General features: G+C 44.2%; 1 protein-coding gene and 1 long non-coding RNA gene across 2 annotated transcripts in view; one reads left to right on the top strand and one right to left on the bottom strand.

Annotated features, from left to right (window-relative positions):
* LOC116986818 (chemokine-like protein TAFA-5) overlaps positions 1–20,800 on the top strand; it is a 192,334-nt gene that overhangs the window by 50,014 nt on the left and 121,520 nt on the right. The gene's annotated exons all lie outside the window — the stretch shown is intronic.
* On the bottom strand, positions 411–14,004 carry LOC116986820. The gene is made up of 3 exons (XR_004415576.1): positions 13,894–14,004; positions 7,278–7,279; positions 411–421 (listed from the first exon to the last, which is right to left on the bottom strand). It is a non-coding gene; the product is annotated as an uncharacterized LOC116986820 (long non-coding RNA).

The following is a 20,800-nucleotide window of genomic DNA, read 5'->3' as shown; positions in this document are numbered from 1 at the left end:
GGAGTTTGCACATTCTCCCTGTGACTGTGTGGGTTTCCTTTGGTGCTCCGGTTACCTCCCACATCCCAAAGACATGCGGGTTTGTAGGTTGATTGGCCCTTTGTAAATTGCCCCTACTGTGTAGGGAGTGGATGAGAAAGTGGGATAACATAGAACTAGTGTGAACGGGTGTTTGATGGTCAGCACGAACTAGGTGGACAAGGGGTATGTTTCCATGCTGAACTTTAAACTAAGGTAGATACTGCCTGACCCACTGAGGAACGCCAGCACTTTGTGTCCTTTTCAGTATGGATCTGCTGATTAGCTGACATGGTTTTGGCTGCTTTTACATGACATCGCATTATTCCTCGCTGTTAAGGGCAGGTCTAGAGAGACCTAGAGATGCACTGTTGAGTTTCGAGAAGTTTGCATTTTCTTGCAGCTGGAGGAAGGTGGAAGAACCAGATTCTTCTTCTAATAAAGATAACTGAGTGAAGTGGGTTTTTTCAGTCAATTAAGCAGGTAGCCTATTGTAAGCTCAGGACTTGTCTTGTGTAGTCTTTGACACAACTCTCTGCTGATTCACTGGGACTCATTTCTTTGGCAAAACATTGAAACTTTTAAAAGACACAAAGTTATTGAGGAACTCAGCAGGTCAACAAAAACACAAGCTTAATGAATGATGAGTCGCTCCATGACCACTTCTTCCTCTTCCCTCTCCCATCGGGCAAAAGGTGTAGAAGTGTGAAAACGCTCACCTCCAAATTCAGGGACAGCTTCTTCCCAGCTGCCATCAGGCAACTGAACGATCCTACCACAACTAGAGAGCAGTGCTGAACTACCATCTACCTCATAGGAGACCCTCGGTCTATATTTGCTCAGACTGTACTGGCTTTATCTTGCACTAAATGTTATTCATGTTATTCCCTTTATTGTGAATCTGTACACTGTGGATGGCTCGATTGTAATCATGTATTATCTTTCCGCTGACTGGTTAGCGTGCAACAAAAGCTTTTCACTATCCCTTTGGAATGTGTGGCAATAAACTAAACTTAAACTCAAAAATAACTTCAGCACTTTATTTTTGTAAACCAGCATCTACAGTTCTGTTTCCATGTTGAAACTTTGAAACATGAAAGATACACGAGGTGCAGAAAACATTATTCTTGTGTACTGTCTCGGTATAATCTACTACTCTTACGCACTTGTAGAGTCATACAGTGTGGAAACAAATAACTGTTTCAGCCCAACTCATCCAAGCTGACCAAGATATCCCATTAACCTAGTCCCATTTGCCCATGTTTGGCCCATATCCCTCTAAACCTTTCTTATCCATGTACCTGTTCAAGTATAATTTAAATGGTGTTAAAGCACCTGCTTCAACGACCTCCTCTTGATCTGCTCTAGAATCATAGTTGTACAAACTGCAACAAGACCTGTGGCCTAACATGCCCCTTCAACAGTATTCCCACTTCCCTGGGTTTGGCCCATATCCCTCCAAACCTATCCTATCCAAGTAACTGTCGAAATGTTAAACATTGTGATAGTACTTGCCTCAACTACCTGCTCCGGCACTTTGTTCCATGTACCCACCACCCTTTGTGTAGGAAAAAAAGGTTCCCCTTAGGTTCATATTAAATCTTTCTCCCTCATCTTAAACCCATGTCCTCTGGTTCTGTATTTCACTGCTATGGGTAGAAGACTGTGTAAATACCCTATGTATTCCCCTCATGATCTTGTATTTTTTTACTCTTTGCTCTCGTTCCCATTTTCTGTGATTTTCTCCATTCTCCTTGTCCTTCTGTCTGTTACAATGCCCCTCCATCTTCCCGCATCCACCTTGTCCTTCTAGGTCCCTTCCCTTTTGCTCCATTCACCATTATTCACTGATGGCTGCAGCCTCATACAAATCTGAATCCTCCAGGTTTTGAGGCAGCACAGAGGCGCAGCGAGAGAGTTGCTGCCTTGCAGTGCCAGATACCCAGGATCGATCCTGACTACCTGTCTGTGGGGAGTTTGCACGTTCCCCCTCCGCCCCTAGCATGCTGCATCTTTTAGTTTGGTATAGTCTAGTTTAGAGATACAGTGTGGAAACAGGCCCTTTGGCCCACCCAGTCCACAATCGACCAGCGATCACCTTGTACACGAGCATTATCCTACACACTAGGGACAATTTACAGAAGCCAATTAACCTCCAAACCTGTACATCTTTGGAGTGTGGGAGAAAACTGAAGCCCCTGAAGAAAACCCATGCGGTCACAGGGAGAATGCACAAACTCTGTGCAGACAGAAACCATGGTCAAGATCGAATCTAGGTCTCTGGTGCTGTAATGCAGCAACTTTATGTAATGCCGCCATTTGATGGTTGGCAATGATCATCTGGAACATAGAGTAACCTTGTAAGGTGGAGTGTTTCACCGCTCCAATTATTTTTTAATGTTTCTGTATAAACCAAGTCTCTGCCTGCTCACTTAGGTGAACATAATAGATCACTTGGCAACACTCCGAGATAAACAAGGAACGCACGCTTGTATCCTGGCCAATATTTATCAATGAATGGGTATAATTTTTATTTTTTTAAATTATGTACTGAGCAACAAATTGTTGTGTAAATTGGCAACCATGTTATAACCAAATATAGACACAAAGTGTTGGAGTTAATCAAGGCGTCAGGCTGCATCTCTGGAGCAAAAGGATGGGTGACATTTCGGGTCAGTCTGAGGAAGGGTTCCGAGTAGAAACATCACCCATCCTTTTTCTCCAGAGATGCTGCCTGTCCCACTATGTTTTGCCAGCACACTGGGTCCATCTTCAGCACAAACCAGCATCTGCTGCAAATTTCCACATATCCTAAGGAATATTCTTTCTAAGATATACTTGTTTCTAGGCTGAGCAGATTTTCACAAACCGACCCAAAACAATTAAATATTTTATAGTTTTCAAGGAACCCATCAAGCAAGTCTATTTTTTAATTTGCTTTGCCTTAATATAATGGATTATTCTACACCATAGCCTATATCAACAAATTATATTTTGCATACCATATTAAATGAAAAAATAATTTAGCATAAATTTCAAATTAATAAATAGAATAATAAGTTAGGCGGCATGGTGGCGCAATGATAGAGTTGTTGCCTTAAAGCGCCAGACACCCAGGTTCGATCTTGACTACGGGTGCTGTCTGTATGGTTTGTACATTCTCCCCATGAACTGCGTGGGTTTTCTCCAGTTTCCTCACATACTTAAAAGACATGCAGGTTTGTGGGGTAATTGGCTTGGGTTAATTGTAAATTGTCCCTTGTGTGTGTGTGTGTGTGTGTGAGATAGTGTTGGTGTGCCGGGATCGCTGGTGGACTCGGTGGGCCAAAGAGCCTGTTTCTACACTGTTTCTCTAAACTAAACTAATATTAAGTTAACTCTCCGTGGATCTATCTGTGGCATGTTTATTATGAACACTGCATACCGTCAGTGCATGTAAATCACTGACGAAACATAATTTCATGATAGTAATCTAGAAATAGTGCAGAGTGACCGGAAGGCAAGACAAAGGAATTTCCTTTAATGAGTTACATTTGACAAAGCTATATGAATAAAACAACAGTTAAGCAATGTTTATATATTAAAGGACATTTAATTCTACACCTAGTCATGAGAAATAATAGTCTGTGAAAAAAAACTCTGAAGGGACATTGCTGTTAGGATGCATTATTGAATTCAGATGGAAATTATTTTTGGCTTGTTCTTGTGTTGTTTGTCCTTTGTTCGATGACTCAAAACATCACCTATCGGTTCTCCAGCGATACTGCTTGACCAGCTGAGTAGTACTTTGTGTTGGATTTGATTTGGGTATTACTTTTAACTATGCGACTCACGTAAAGATGTTAAAATAAAAGTTGCTGTTAATTTTGAGATGCGCATATGAGCGATGCTATTGTCAGTCAGTTAATTGGATAATTTCCATATCTATCACGAGCGATGACCACAATACAGTAATTGATGCATTGAATTTAAGCGCGTTTTAAAATTGTGCATAGTGACTCTTTCTGCAGAAATTATCCTACTTTTATTGTCGGAAGATGCTGTAATTTCTACTATTTCTGTTCATTAACTAGTTTTCTGAGTAACTTGAGTTTAGATTTTGGAGAGACAATGCAGAAACAAGCCCTTCGGCACACCGAGTCCTCACTGACCAGCGATCACCCCGTGCGCTAACACGATCCTATACAGTAGACACGTCTTTACAACTTACAAACCTGGATGTCTTTGGAGTGTGGGAGGAATCTGCAGCACCCGGAGAAAACCCACGCGGTCACAGGGAGAATGTACAAACGCCATACAGACAGCACGTGCAGTCAGGATTGAACTCTGGTCTCTGGCGCTGTATGGCAGCAACTCTGCCACTGTGCCTCCTTTGAAGACTGTTTCTTTGGATGGTGAAAGTAAAACAGAAAATGTTGGAAATATTCTGTAGGTCAAGCAGCATCTTTGCAAATGGAAACTGAGTTAATACTTCAGGTCAAAGACCAGAATACCAAGAACAATTATTTTATTTGAAATGTTGAGTCTCCTTTCTCCACAGATACGCTCTGGCCCGTTGAGTGTTTCCTGTGAATTCTGTTTTTGTTTCAGATTTCCATCATCTGTGGTATTGTTGATGGTCATTTGTTTAGGGCCATATTGAACTCTTCACTATTTAGGACTCATTCACTTATTGCTTCTGCATTGCTTCTGAGTGGAAATAAACCTTCTGTTAATTGTTTTTGTTGTTATTCTTATGGCCTTAGTAGAAAGCAAGAGCAACATTGTACATGACTGAGTTACTGCAATTACATTAGTACATAACAACGTTGTGATTTCTCCGTGAAGACAGCATAGTGGCGCAGCGGTTGAGTTGCTGCCTTAAGGGCCTGTCCCACTGTATGAGATAATTCAAGAGTTCTCCTGAGTTTCCCCGATTCGAACTCGGAGAATTACGGTAATAGCCGTTCATAGGTACTCGGGGCTCTCGTGGACATTTTCCAACATGTTGAAAAAACTACACGAGCTTACCGCGTTTCCCGAGTACCTGCCGTTAGCGTTACGAGCCGCTAAGAGACGTCCCGAGCTCTGACATACAAGCTACGTACATTCTACATGCTTACCACAAGTTTGATTTTTTTTTAAACTCGGGAGAGCTCTTGGGTAAACTCGTATAGTGGGACAGGCCCTTTAGACCCGGGTTTGATCCTGACTATGGGTGCTGTCTGTATGGAGTTTGTACATACTCCATGTGACTGCATAGGTTTTCTCACGATGCTCCAGTTTCCTTCCACACTCCAAAGGTGTACAGGTTAATTGGCTTCTGTAAATTGTCCCTAGTGTGTGTAGGGCAGAACTAGCATACGGATGATCATTGGTCATGTGGGCAATTCCATGCTGTATCTCTGAACTAAACTAAATTAAACTACCGGTAAATATTATCCCTCATTGGTCAAGATTTTTTGATGTTCTGTGATACACGTAGCACCAGGGGGCGACGCACGATGGCAGACTTGCCAACAGTCCGTCTGTCTTTTTGCCTTTCTTGTTACTTTTGGTGTGTTTTAAAAGTTTATCTTAATCCTTCGCTCCATAGATGCTGCTGCACCCGCTGAGTTTCTCCAGCATTTTTGTGTACCTTCGATCTTCCAGCATCTGCAGTTCCTTCTTGAACACTTTGTCTTAATGTTCTCTGGTTTGTTTTGTGGGGGAGGGAGTCCGGGGAAACTTTTTTTCAATCTCTTACCTTGCCGGAGATGCGATTGTATTCCGTATCGTATCTCCGGTCGCTCTGCGACCTAACATCGTGGAGCTGGAGGCCTTGCTCAGGACTGACTTTGAGCCCCACCACGGGGATGTGGACTTATCATCAGAGCCGATCCCTTGCCCGGATTTCACCATCGAGGAGCTCGTAGTCTCAGGTAGAGACCGATGTTGGGAAGCTCTAAACAACTCAGAAGTTTCGACCAACCCTGATCCAGGGTCAGACCGCCCCGCATGGGGAACTGAGATTCCCCCTCCCCTACGGGAGCTTGATCTCCCCGAACGTGGAGGGCCCGAACGTCGCTGGCTACGGGAGCCAAGATCGTCCCGTCAACGAAGAAGGGAAGAAAATTATCTTTTTTTTCGCCTTCCGTCACAGTGATGAATGTGGAGGAGTCACTGTGGTGGAGTTGGAGGAGTCACTGTGGTGGATGTGGAGGAGTCACTGTGGTGGATGTGGAGGAGTCACTGTGGTGGATGTGGAGGAGTCACTGTGGGGGATGTGGAGGAGTCACTGTGGTGGATGTGGAGGAGTCACTGTGGTGGATGTGGAGGAGTCACTGTGGTGGATGTGGAGGTGTCACTGTGGTGGATGTTCATATTAAAATGTATTTTGGGTGTTTCGTTGCTTTTTAATGGTATGACTGTATGGCAAATCAAATTCCTCATATGTTGCAAAACATACTTGGCTAATAAAGTATGATTATAGCTTGGAAACTGGCCCTTTAGCCCACCGAGTCCAGCTGACTATCGATCACCCCTTCAAACTAGTTTTATGTTATGGCACTTTCAAATTTGCACTCTGCACAATAGGGGCATTTTACGGAGGCCAACTAACCTACAAACTCCTACATCTTTGGGATGTGGGAGGAAACGGGAGGAAAGCCACGCTGTCACGGGCAGAACATGCAAACGAACACAGACAGCGCCCGAGCTGTGGATCGAACCCGGGTCTCTGGAGCTGTGAGGCAGCAGTGCGACCAGCTGCCACCATTGTGCTGTTTCTGCTAGTTTATAAATTTGCCTTTTATCTGCCATTAACAAATAGGGAAGACGCAGAAATATAACATTCATACAGTTGTTAGACTGGATGTCAATGAGTTTCACGGATTTGCCTTTCTTGCTCCTGCAGATAAACTAGTGTGGGAGAATTAAGAAGCAAATCCACTTGTAGATACCTCTTTGTATTACAAAACCTTTTTGTATGCAAGGCTTCTAAATTCCCCAAATAGCTGCATCACTTCCAATACAATTTGCTCATTTGTAAGCACGGCTTTTTCATGCTAATTCATTTTGATGCATGAAGACAATGTATTTATTTTCGTTCGAATCCTATCTACTATGTCTCCGATGCCAAGCATCAGACACGGCAAGAAATAACTGGTTATGGAAATACTAGTTAATATTTATTGCCCATGTTTCCCATGGGGGGTGCATTCTGTTCATCTACTTGAGCAATCCAACTCCAAATGGGCTGGAGGCTGTTCTTAAATCACTGTAAATTTGGTTGGTGGCACAGCTGGTAGAGCTACTGCCTCACAGCACCAGAGACCTGACTTTGATCCTGACCTTGGGTGCTGTCTGTGTGGAGTTTGCACGTACTCCCTGCGAAAGTGGGATAGCATGGAACTAGCATGAATGGGTGATCGTTGGACTCCGTGGGCCGAAGGACCCGTTTCCATGCTGTATCTTTCTGAAGGCCCAGAGAGCAGAGAAGGGTGGCTCGCTGGTGAACTGGCTGAGATGATGGCTACAACGGGCCTTTATGACCAGCTGCAGCTTGGATTGTGTAAAATGGTGACTGTGCAGGAAGGAACTGCAGATGCTGGTTTGCACCGAAGATAGACACAAAATGCTGGGTAACTCAGTGACACAGGCAGCATCTCTGGCGAGAAGGAATGGGTGATGTTTTGGGTTGAGACTGAGAGTAGGGAGAGGGAGACACAGAGATAAGCAAGTGTAAGGTAAGAAAACAAGACATCAAAAATCATTGCTCTATTCCAGGGCTGCCAACATTGGGTGAGAGTTGGGAGTTCGACTGATACATGGATAGGACAGGTTTGGAGGTATGGACCAAAAGAAGGTAGCGTAGCTGGGACATGTTGGTGGGTGTGGGCAAGTTGCGCCGAAGGGCCTGTTTTCACACTCTATCACTCTATGACTACATTATACCTCCACCATGCATGAATGCTTCAAAATCAAGTGATCGAGTTTTATTGCCATATACTCAAGCGTAGAAACATAGAAAATAGGTGCAGGAATAGGCCATTCGGCCCTTCGAGCCAGCACTGCCATTCAATATGATCATGGCTATTCATCTAAAATCAGTACCTCTTTCCTGATTTTTCCCCATATCCCTTGATGTCGTTAGCCCCAAGAACTAAATGTAACTCTCTCTTGAAAACATCCAGTGAATTGGCCTGCACTGCCTTCTGTGGCAGAGAATTCCACAGATTCACAACTCTCTACGTGAAGAAAGTTTGTCCTCAGCTCAGTCCTAACTGCCCCCCCCCCCCCCCCCCCCTTTATTCTTAAACTGTGACCCATGGTTCTGAACACCCCCAACATCGGGAACATTTTTCCTGCAGTTACAGTAAGTGAAAATCTAGCAGGCAAGCAGGCTGCTTTCTCCAACCACCCCCATTTGAAGTCCACTACCTTCCACCATTTGTACCCAGTGCTTGGTACTTACTTCCAGCAGCCACTGGTTGTCCTCCAGGATGCACCGAGCCGCAGCCTGATCCATGCCGGTCACCTGGGCAAATTCGACACAGAGACTCTCTCTCTCTCCCCCCTCTCTTCCGCTCTCTCTCCTCTCAATCCCTCTCTCTCTCTCTCTCTCTCTCCCCCTCCCCCTCTATCTCTCCCCTCCCCCTCTCTTTCCTCTCTCTCTCTCTCTCCTCTCTCCCTCTCTGTCTCTCCTCTCACCTCTCCTCTCCCCCCTCTCTCTCTCTCTCTCTCCCTCCCCCTCTCTCCCTCCCCCTCTCTCCCTCCCCCCTCTCCCTCCCCCCTCTCCCTCCCCCCTCTCCCTCCCCCCTCTCCCTCCCCCCTCTCTCCCTCCCCCCCCTCTCCCTCCCCCCCTCTCTCTCCCCCCCTCTCCCTCCCCCCCTCTCCCTCCCCCCTCTCCCTCCCCCCCTCTCCCTCCCCCTCTCTCCCTCCCCCTCTCTCCCTCCCCCGCGCCCCCTCCCCCTCTCTCCCTCCCCCTCTCTCCCTCCCCCTCTCTCCCTCCCCCTCTCTCCCTCCCCCTCTCTCCCTCCCCCTCCCTCCCTCCCCCTCTCTCCCTCCCCCTCTCTCCCTCCCCCTCTCTCCCTCCCCCTCTCTCCCTCCCCCTCTCTCCCTCCCCCTCTCTCCCTCCCCCTCTCTCCCTCCCCCTCTCTCCCTCCCCCTCTCTCCCCCCCGTGAAATACTCCATGTAATATATAAATAATAATATCTGGATATTTATGTGAATAAATAATATTTGAATATTTCCATGGTTAATGAAAAAGACAAGGAATACAAGGGAAAATTATGGTAGGAGGCAGTTGAGTAGGATTTGTTTTACTGCTTTCCCAAGAAAGCCCAGTTTATAACTCTTCTCTTTGCCTCATCTCTCCTTTGTTTTGCTTCAGAAAGCGAGAGATTCCAATTAAGCTCTACTTTGGCATAAAGCACAAAATCAAATAACGCAAATCCCACCAAAATTGTACTGTTTTAATTAAGACCATTTTACTGCATATCCCTTGTGATATTTATCTCTTCTCAATTAAAATCTTTTGTGATCTGGAACGCCAATTGGACACAAAGTTAACAGACCATGCAGATTTTTACCTAGACTCCATGCAATATCCCTTGTCTTCAACGGGAATGAAAGTGAGTTGTAAAACAGGGCACCGTTTCAATAACACAGATGCAGCACAGTTTCACAAGGTCAGAATTAACCCCATTCAGCATAGGTGTCTTTAAAATATGCTTTGTTTCAGCCTCGTCTAAATGCTTTGGTAAAGATAAAGGACATGACGTAGTGATACTGATCGTAGTAGTGGCTGGAGTGAATGCATGTATTGTCCAGCATAATGCTGCAAGTGAAAGCTCTACATAGTTCTTCATTTGAATTACAATTGGCCACTACCATGGCCTTTACACCCACTTTGGTTTGGCTGGCAAACCTAGTACTTTTTTTAGAACGTGGCGCTACAATTATAAGCATATTTGCATAGAACACAGAAGAGTACAGCACAAGAACAGGCCCTTCGGCCCACAATGTCTGCCGATCATGATGCCAAGACCAACTCTCATTTTGTTTCTTTAGGCTTAGAGATACAGTGCGGAACCAGGATCTTCGACCCACCGAGTCTGCAACAACCAGCGACCCCCGCACACTAACACTATCCTAAACGCACTTACTGACGATTTACAATAATACCAAGCCAATTAACCTACAAACCTATATGTCTTTGGAGTGTGGGAGGAAACCGAAGATCTGGGTGAAAACCCACGCAGGTCACGGGGAGGACATACAAACTCCATACAGACAAGCAACCATAGGCAGGATTGAACCCGGGTCTCTGGCGCTGTAAGGCAGCACCTCCTGCCACCCCTAACATGTAGGGTGTGCATCTACCTCATATAATCCATATTCCTCCATTCCCTGCGTATCCATGTAGCTTTCCAAAAATCTCTTAGACGCCACTATCATCTGTCTCAATCACTATCCCCCGCAATGCATTCCATGCATTCACCACCTTCTGTATGTAAAAAAAAAACTTACCCTGCACATCTCCTTTAAACTTTGCCCCTCTCAACTTCAAGCTATGCCCTCTAGTATTAGATGCTTTCCTTCCTTGGAAAAAGGTTCTGACTGTCTACCATATCTATGCCTCTCATAATTTCACACATTTAATTAAATTGGAAGATAATAATCATGTTCCAGTGTACATGAATTTTGAAGCTGAAGTTCAAGTTACCTGGGTTCCTATCTTATTAACAACCGTGGGGGCGTATACAGTACATTTTCCTTAAATTTAAAAAAAGTTCAATATTGTCATTCGATATGGAGCTTGCTTGTATACAATTCCATTGTGTTATTTTAATGATGCCTTTAATATGTCTATTATAATTGTTTTCCTTTAATTAGTTTCAACATTTATTTTATTCATGAAATAAAGATAGAAATATAGCAGACCAAGTAGATGCTGTGATAAGATAAACGGAGTAAAAGTTTAAGGGTGAAGATCCTTCATCAGAACTTATTTGCAAATCTGATGAAGAATGTTCGAGATGAAATTGAAAATTCTCTATTTTGAAATGCAATTGTGAGGTGTTGCACTTTGGGAGGTCAAACGTGAGGGGTTGCCTTACAGCGCAGAGACCCGGGTTTTATCCTTACTCTGGGTGCTGTCCGCACAGAGTTTGCATGTTCTCTCTGTGACTGCATGGGTTCTCTATGGGTGCTCCAGTTTCCTCCCACATTCCAAAAACTATCGCAACATTTAAGAAACATTTAGACAGGTACATGGATAGAACCGATTTTGAGGGATATGGGCCAAATGCAGGCAGGTGGGACTGGTGTAACTGGGCTGAAGGGCCTGTTTCCACACTTTATGACTATGACTATGCTGTCCAGTTTTGTAGATCAATTGGCTTCTGTAAATTGTCCCTAGTGTGTGTAAAATAGAACTAATGCAGGGTGAACACTGGTCGGTGTGGACTTGGGAGGCTGAAGGGCGTGTTTCCACGCTGTACCTCTAACCTAAACTAAACTAAATTAATGTATAACAACTAGCAGTTTGCCTTGATGGAGTGACTAATTTAGTTGCCTTCTGCTGTGCTCCACTTTCCCCTGAATCCACCAAGGCAGTGAATGTGCTCCGACCATTGTATCAGGTTGATGGAATGATATAATTCAGCAATTGTTCTGTATACTGACATGCCACCAAAATACGAGGCCGTGGTTCTTTCTGTTTTAGCAACCTCGTTTAACAATAAGCATTCCTTTGCAGGGCAGATTTGTGGTTGTGAATAGTCTTTGTAGGTTAACCAAGAGCTAGGGCCGACTCCAGTTATACTGTGTAGGTAGTTGGAAGATGCAGCACAGAAGTTCATTTTGATATCACAAAAGTTGAAACGTGGCTTCCCCCTCCCACACACACATGTTCCAGTAAAGCATCAAAGAGAAGGTTATTGCTTAGAGCTTTATCCTTGGTTGACAAGGCTACTTGTGTTATGTAATAGAGTTAGCATTGTGCTCAATCTCTGAAATCCTTTTGGTTGCCTTTGTATTTCATTTTGTTGCATTCTAAATACAATGTTCTTGCAATGACCTGCATTCACCACTGATAATTTAACCCATTAAGAACTGTGAATGTATTTCTGGGAGTATCTCTTTTCTAGCACTTATTCATTAGAGTCATACAGCACAGAAACCAGCCTTCCACCCCAACTTGTCCCTGCCGCTCCATTTAAAGAAAGAAAAATTAAGAACTGATTAAACTATGAATAACATGAATATAAACGGGGAAAAAGACACAAAAAAAAAAGTGCTGGATTAACTCAGCGGGACAGGCAGCATCTCTGGAAAATATGGATAGGTGAAGTTGTGATGTTTCAGTGTTTTTACGAAGGAACTGCAGATGCTGGAAAATCGAAGGTACACAAAAATGCTGGAGAAACTCAGCGGGTGCAGCAGCATCAAAGGAGCGAAGGAGATAGGCAATGTTGCCTGTCTCCTTCGCTCCATAGATGCTGCTGCACCCGCTGAGTTTCTCCAGCATTTTTGTGTACCTTGTGATGTTTCAGGTTGCGTCACTTTTCAAGACTGATTGTGGTGGGGGTGGGGTGGAAGAGGTAGGGGAGGGACAAAAGACAAAACCTGGTGAGTGTTTGGTGGGTACAGGCATAGTTTGGGGGCGTTGGGGTGGGGGTGGAGTGGGGGTGGGGGGGTGGAGGGATAGGGTGGTGATAGGCAGATGGTTAGACACAGGCCAGAGATGAACAGTGTGAGAGAAGGATAGAAAAGTGCAAATTGTAAAACCAACAGAATGAAAGAATCAAGAATGCTTCATTGTCAACTGTCCCGAAACAGAGCAATGTAATCCTTAAGGGCCTGTCCCACTTGGCGATTTTTCGGTGACTGCCGGCATAATTGATTGATGTATCAGGTCACCGAAACAGTCGCAGCGTGATGACGTCTTGATATGCGGTGTTTCCTAAAGTGCCGCAACCTTTTTTGTCGCCGCTGGATTTTGAAATGTTCAAAATCTTTTGGCGACCCTGATACGTCGATCAATGACACCGACATTCGCCGAAAAAATTGCCAAGTGGGACAGGGCCTTTAATTGCAGCTGCAGCAGCACCGATTTGTAAACTTGGGTGGAAGGGGAGAACGGGGTGTGAGTTTACAGGGAGCGCAGAGAGGAGAGGGGCAAGAAAGAAGAAGCAAACTAATTCATTTGTAGCTTATTACTTAAAATTGTAGAATTTACCAAAAGCCAAAATAAGGCAAAGACAAAAAAGATAGACAAAGTATCATTCCCACGTCCAGTTTTCCCTCCCCTCTACTTTCAGTCTGAAAGAATGTTCTGACCCGAAACTTCACTTATTCCTTCTCACCAGAGATGTTGCTTGACCTGCTGAGTTACTCCAGCAATTTGTGTCTATCTTCGGTGTAAACCAGCATCTACAATTCCTTTCTACGAAGGAAAAATATTTGTTTATTCAGTGTTTCTTAACATAGGTCATTGGCTCAGTTCCATTGAAGGGGGAAGGGTTGGGGGGGGGGGGGAAACAAATTGCAGTAGCTGATTTTACTTTAGACTTTAGAGATACAGCGTGGAAACAAGCCCTTCGGCCCACCGGGTCTGCGACATCCCCGTACTTTTGTAACTTTGTCGGCACCAGAAACGTGGCAACTCCTTGTGTACTCTGTGTAATGTTTGCAAGAACCCAAGTGCCTAGGTACATGGAACAGTAAAGTATAATTGATTGAATGATCATTGACCCCTGTGTACTGATGTTACCACTGATGCTTCATAGGCTTAAGATGAGATGAGGAAGATTTAATAGGAACCTGAGGAGTAACCTCTTAACACAAAGGGTGGTGGGTGTATGGAACGAGTTGCTGAAGGAGGTAGTTGAGGCAGGTACTATCACAACGTTATCAGGCAACTGAACCATCCTACCAACAACTAGCGAGCAGCCCTGAGCTCCCATCTAATTCATTGGAGACCCACGGACTATCTTTGATCAGACGTTACGGGACTTTATTATTCACGTTTTTCCTTTGATCATGTATCTATACACTGTGGATGACTTGATTGTAATCATGTATTGCCTTTCCAATGACTGGTTAACATGCAACAAAAGCTTTACACAGTACCTTGATACATGTGTCAATAAACTAAACTAAATGTTTAAGAAACACTTAGACAGATACATGGATAGGATAGGCTTAGAGGGGCATACGCCAAATGCAGGCAGTGGGACTAGTGTAGATGGGGCATGTTGGTCGGGGTGACAAGTTGGGCCGAAGTACCTATTTCCACGTTACATGACTCTATGACTTTGTAGTCTCCTCCCCAGTCTTCAGTCCACCCATCCATTGCCCATTTCCCATCTGAATGCTGCACTGGATAAAGCTCATAATACACATTAAACATTCTCGTTGACAATGTTAAGCTAATATTGATACTTGAGACATAATGAAAACGTTGTTAGTTCAAGCACGTTCAAATTTCATTTGGATTGAAATTATTATAAATTTTACATGCTCATTAGTTTCATTTAAATGGTTCTTTCCACCTAAATGTGTGGCTCTCTTGTAAATGTACATTGACAGTCATTGTTACGTTAGGTGTGGCTCTTGTTTTTGTTACCTCATTGCCGACATTAGACTCTGTCTTTGGATCTGTAGCGCTTCAATGCTGAGAGCTATATCAGTGGTCAATTTACAGTTCAGTAAAGTATTGTCATACCTAAGCACGATCCCCGATTAGTACAAAGTGCATAGAATTAGTCCACTGAGACCGCATGCAAGAGTCGCCATGTTTTGGCGCTATATTCAAAGTGCAGTCTGGTCCGTGCACTCGGACGTCTGGAGCGGCGCCCGTTCCAGGCGAGCCCCAGGATGCTGCAGGGCCTCCAGCCATCACTTCCATCCAGATCGTCCTGTGAACCATCGTCCCTCTCTTTGCCCGATCACCTTCAGGCTTTGTGCCCTGGGGGTAACTTCTGCTGCCGATCTTGAGGGCGTGGATGGTAAGACCCCCGTTTGTAGGAAGGAACTGCAGATGCTAGTTCAAGCCGAAAGCTGGATTAACTCAGTGGGACAGGCAGCATCTCTAGAGAGAAGGAATGGGTGACATTTCGGGTCGAGACTGAAGAAGGGTCTCGACCCAAAACATCATCCGTTCCTTCTGGTAAGACCCCCGGTCACTCGCTTACCAGCCCTTTGATCTTGCGTCCGCCGTTGTCGTCTCCCTCCATCCACCTCTCTGGTTCTATGGTCCTCGGGGGAAGAGCAGAGATGGCTCCACACTCTGTCTATTCTCCTTCACTCTACCTATTGTACTTAAATTTGGCTTGATCGTATTCATGTAGAGTATTATATGATTAATTTGGCCTGCATGAAAATCAAAGCTTATCATTGTGCCTTGGTACATGGAAAATGATAAACCAAAGTTCATCCCCTCGGATGAGAATAGTTGTTACTAGGTAGATACTAAGCCCAACTTATGCTAGTTAATACACAAAAGGACACCAAGTGTTGGAGTAGCTCAGCGGGTCAGGCAGCATCTCTGGAGAACATGGATAGGTGATGCTTTGGGTCAGACCCTTCTTCAGTCTGAGTTACTCCAGCAATTTGTGTCCTGTTAAGCTATGATTACTTCGAGGTAACTTAGAAAATTCAACAAGCATTTCCCATTTTGGCCCATAGATAGACACAAAAAGCTGGAGTAACTCAGCGAAACAGGCAGCATCTATGGAGAGAAAGAATGGGTGACGTTTCGGGTCGAGACACTTCGTCAGAGGAAAGGGAATCGAGAGATATAGACGATGATGTAGATAGATAAAGGACAATGATTGAAAGAAATGCAACAAAAAAATTAATGATGATAAAGGAATCCGACCATTGTTAGCTGTTTGTTGGGTGACACCCTCACATAACGAGGCCTTGTGGGATTACCTCATTTCCTGTACATTATAGCATTTGGAGAATTAGCAGTGGCGAGGCGATTGAGTTGCTGCCTCACAGTCCAAGAGACTAGTCCATCGATCCTGACCTCTGGTGCTGTCTGTGTGGTGCTTGCACGTTCTCCCTGTGACTGAGTGTGCTTCCTCCCGGTGCTCCGGTTCCCTTCCACACTCCAAAGACCTGCGGGTTTGTAGGATAATTGGCCTCTGTAAATTGCCCCTAGTGTGTAAGAAGTGGATGAGAAAGTGGAATAACATAGAACTAGTATGAATGGGTGATAGATGGTCAGCATAGACTCGGTGGGCCGAAGGGCCTGTTTTCATGCTGTATCTCTAAACTAAACATGGAAGGGAAAGGTTTAGAGAGATATTGGGTCAAATGGGACTAGCTTCGATTGGGCATCTTGGTCAGCAGGGGCAAATTGGACTGAACGACCTGTTTCTGTGCTGTATGACACAATAAATTTTACGTTCATATTTGGTTTAAACCACGTGCATTTTTATGAATTTAACTTCCTTGAGGGACAGCACCATTCGGGCAGAATTATTGTTGAATCTCCTAAAATATTTTCATTGGCACAGCGCTCCTGTGAATTCTAATTTTGAACATTTTATGACACAGATATTTTCATTTCCAGATTTCTCCGTCTTCCTCCCTCTCTACCCTGCTGAGCAGTTCGTAGGTTTATATTTAAAATGTTCTTGTATGAAGGCACCTGCTCCCCACTCGCTTAGCTGAGCTTCATGTCTTGGGAGGTTTATAGTTGCAAGTTTTGCAATACTCTTGGCAGATGCTGGTGGATATCATTAGACTTGGTTATCATCTGTTTACGATGAATAGATGTTAAGCTAGTTCTAGTTTTAAAAATAACGCTGTGTCATAGAGTCATACAGCATGGAAACAGGCCCTTCGGCCCAACTTGCCCACACCGAGCAACATGTCCCATCTACACTAGTCCCACCTGCCTGTATTTAGCCCATATCGCTCTAAACCCGTCCTATCCATGAACCTGTCAAATTGTTTCTTAAACATTTGCAATAGTCCCTGCCTCAACTACCTACTCTGGCAGCTCGTTCCTAAACCTTTGTGTGAAAAAGGTACCCCTCAGATTCGTATTAAATTTTTCCCGCTTCACCTTAAACCTTTGTCCACTGGTTCTCAATTCCCCTACTCCGTCTACCCAATCTATTCCTCTCATGATTTTATACACCCATAAGTTCATCTGCCTGCATTCCACGAAATAGAATCCCAGCCTGCTCAACCGCTCCCTATAGCTCAGGCCCTCTAGTTCTGGCAACATCCTTATAAATCATCTCTGTAAATCTGTTCACCAACCACCTTGCTGACCATCCAACCTTTACTCTACATCTTTGAAAACTTGTCATAGAGTTATGCAGCGTCAAAACAAGACCTCAGCCACGTCGACCAACATGTCCCATCTACACTAGTCCCACCCCGACCAACATGCCCCATCTACACTAGTCCCACCCCGACCAACATGCCCCATCTACACTAGTCCCACCCCGACCAACATGCCCCATCTACACTAGTCCCACCCCGACCAACATGCCCCATCTACACTAGTCCCACCCCGACCAACATGCCCCATCTACACTAGTCCCACCCCGACCAACATGCCCCATCTACACTAGTCCCACCCCGACCAACATGCCCCATCTACACTAGTCCCACCCCGACCAACATGCCCCATCTACACTAGTCCCACCCCGACCAACATGCCCCATCTACACTAGTCCCACCCCGACCAACATGCCCCATCTACACTAGTCCCGCCTGCCCACATTTGACCCATATCCCCCTAAACCAGTCCTATCCATGTTCCTGTCTAAATGTATCTTTAAAGCATTTCCCTTCTTTCTTGGTGCGTTGCTCTCTTTTAGCCATCATTTTAATTCACGACAAATATTGTCTGTGAATTAATTTGCTGCCATCCTCGCTACCAGTAAATAGTGATTTTGTACATTTGAAATGACATGCACAGATTCTATTGTTGGACAACGGTCTTATTTGCGATTTGATCCTCCATCTGTTCCTTGATTGATTGATTGAAGGATACAGCATGGTGACCAATAGTCAGCATGGACTCAGTGGGCTGAAAGGTCTGTTTCCATGCTGTATCTGGCAGAGCAGTAATAGAGCCGTTGCCTCTCAGCACCAGAGACCCAGGTTTGATACTGACCGCCAATGCTGTCAGTGTGCAGTTTGCACGTTCTCCTTGTGACCGCGTGAGTCTCTTGTGTCCGGGTGCTCCGATATCCTCCAACATACCAAAGACGTGTGGGTTTGCAGGTTATTTGGCTTCTGTAAATTGGCCCAAGTGTGTAAGGTGTGAAACTGGGATAACATGGAATTTGTGAGAAATGGGTGAAAGCTGATCGGTGCGGAAAGGGCCCGTTTCCAACGTGTACCTCTAAACTAAACTAATCTTTTGAATCAATTCAGTTTAGTGTTATTCATCAAAGTGTCAGTAAGTATAGTTTTCTGCCAAAATTATATAGTGTAGTTCATATAATCATTGTGCAAGGTGATAACATTCTGCAGCCCACGGTTCGTAGTTTAACAGGGACTGCTTCTGTTGAACTCACTCACTTTGTCACCTTACCCGTAGCTCTCGTTAGAAATAATTACTATTGCACCAAGTGAAATCTTTAATTATGAGCCAGTCTTTGATTCTATACCATTTGATGCCAGTTAATCTTCTGATCCCACACAAAACCCAAGTTAAAAAATGATTAATCTTTGACTGCTTACAGTAAGTCGCTGAAACGGGGCTTCCGTTGAATTAAGTCGAGCCAGATGCAGCACGATACACTTATCCAGTGGTTAATACTCTCCATTGCATTTGAAACTAGTGACCAAATCAGGCAAATTTCTCCTTTAATGTTTACTTAACACGCACTGATTTCATAGCAACTAACAGTTATTCATTACTGCCTTGATGAGTAAAGTTCACTGAAATATACCAACTAGGTTGTACAGCGTTTTTAATTAACATCCATAAGCTCACAGATGAATTCTTGATCTTAAAGCTAATCGTTCTACTCCCTGCCAGATGGGAGCAGGGAGAAGAATGAATAGCTGGGCTGGAGCAATCTTTGATTATGTTGCCTGCGTTTAGAGTCATACAGCATGGAAATAGGCCCTTCGGCCCAACTTGCTCACTCTGACCAACACATCCTATCTACATTAGTCCCACTTGCCTGCGTTTGGCCCATGTACCTCCAAACCTGGCTTATCCATTTAGGTTTCTACTTGCTTCCCTGCCTCAACTACGGCAGCTCGTTCCATACACCCACCATCCTTTGTGTGAAAAAGTAACCCCTCATACCTATACAAATGATCCCCCTTCACCTTAAACTCTCTGGTTGTTAATTCCCCTACTCTGGGCAAGAGACACTGTGAGTCCACCCAATCTATTCCTCGCATGATTTTATACACCTCTATAAGATCACCCATCATCCGAATGCACTCCTGGGAAAAGAGTACCAGCCTGCTCTTCTTCTCCCTCCAGCTCAGACCCTTGAGTCCTGGCAGCATCCTTGTAAATCTTCTTTATACCCTTTCCAACTTGACAACATCTTTCCTATAGCATGGCGCCAAGAACTGAACACAATACTCTAAATGCGGTCACACCAACGACTCATATAACTGCAACATGACCTCCCAACTTCTATACTCAGTATTCTGACTGATGAAGGCCAACGTGCCAAATGTACCACCCTGCGACTCCATCTTCAAAGGACTATGTAACTGCACTCCAAGATCCCTTTGCTCTACAACAATTCCAGAGCCCTACCTTTCACTGTGTACATCCTGCCCATGTTAGACTTTCCAAAGTGCAACACCTCACATATTTCTGTATTAAATTCAATTTGCAAGGCAACGTGAAGTGTAGATGGAGACAGTGGTGGAAGTCTGGTCTGGCGGGGGGGGGGGGGGGATTTGAAACTTTGTAAGTGCCCTTTAAGTGTGACTATTTGCATACCTTGGGTATGCATAGAATTTCACTGTGACTTGTCACATGTGACAATAAAGTATTCAATTCAATTGTAATCATGTATTGTCTTCCGCTGACTGGTTAGCACGCAGCAAAAGCGTTTCACTGCACCTCGTTACACGTGACAATAAACTAAACTAAACTAAATATAATGCAACAAATGTCATCTATTTCTGCAGAAAATACATTAACAAGGTGACAACATTAGACTTGCCTGCAGAAATCACAGCAGGGATATTATTGACAGTTTTGATCTCTGTAACTGATGTACTGAAGTAATGAAGAATGTGTTGACTAGATTTACCAGCAAAGAAAGGAGACAATTATGATTGAGTATGGAGATGGTTTGAATGGCTCTGGGACTATGAGGACTAAGAACAGATCTGAAAAATAATGAAGGTTGGATTTTTGTTAAAGAAATAGTAACCACTTGCGGATTAATCCAGAATAAGAAAGCATAAATATAAGATAAACTCTAGCAAATATTAAAGCATTTAGGAGATATTCAATTACGTGGACTTTGGCGAGAATGTGCAATTCATAGCCAATGGACTGGTTGGAGCAGATAACACTGGTGCGATTGAGGAGATGTTTACTGCATTTGTGATGGAGAGGGAATATAAAGATACTGGAATGGGACGAGAAGAAGTAATTAAAGTGGATAGAGTCTCTTCTTGAGTATAAATCGGGGCGCAGTTCATCCAGTTTTTCAGATAAAGATTCTATGTAATTTTACATAAAATAGTTTGAGACAAACCACTTGTGTATCCGTTTTGAGAATATGCATGCAGTAAATTAACCCATTGGTATCATTAGTATTATAAACTGATTATTCATGATATTTTGTCACA

The sequence above is a fragment of the Amblyraja radiata genome, chromosome 24 (genome assembly GCF_010909765.2).
Source record: "Amblyraja radiata isolate CabotCenter1 chromosome 24, sAmbRad1.1.pri, whole genome shotgun sequence".
In the NCBI taxonomy this organism is placed as follows: Eukaryota; Metazoa; Chordata; class Chondrichthyes; order Rajiformes; family Rajidae; genus Amblyraja; species Amblyraja radiata.
The sequence above is the reverse complement of the archived record's forward strand: the minus strand, read 5'-3'. Positions and strand labels throughout refer to the sequence as shown.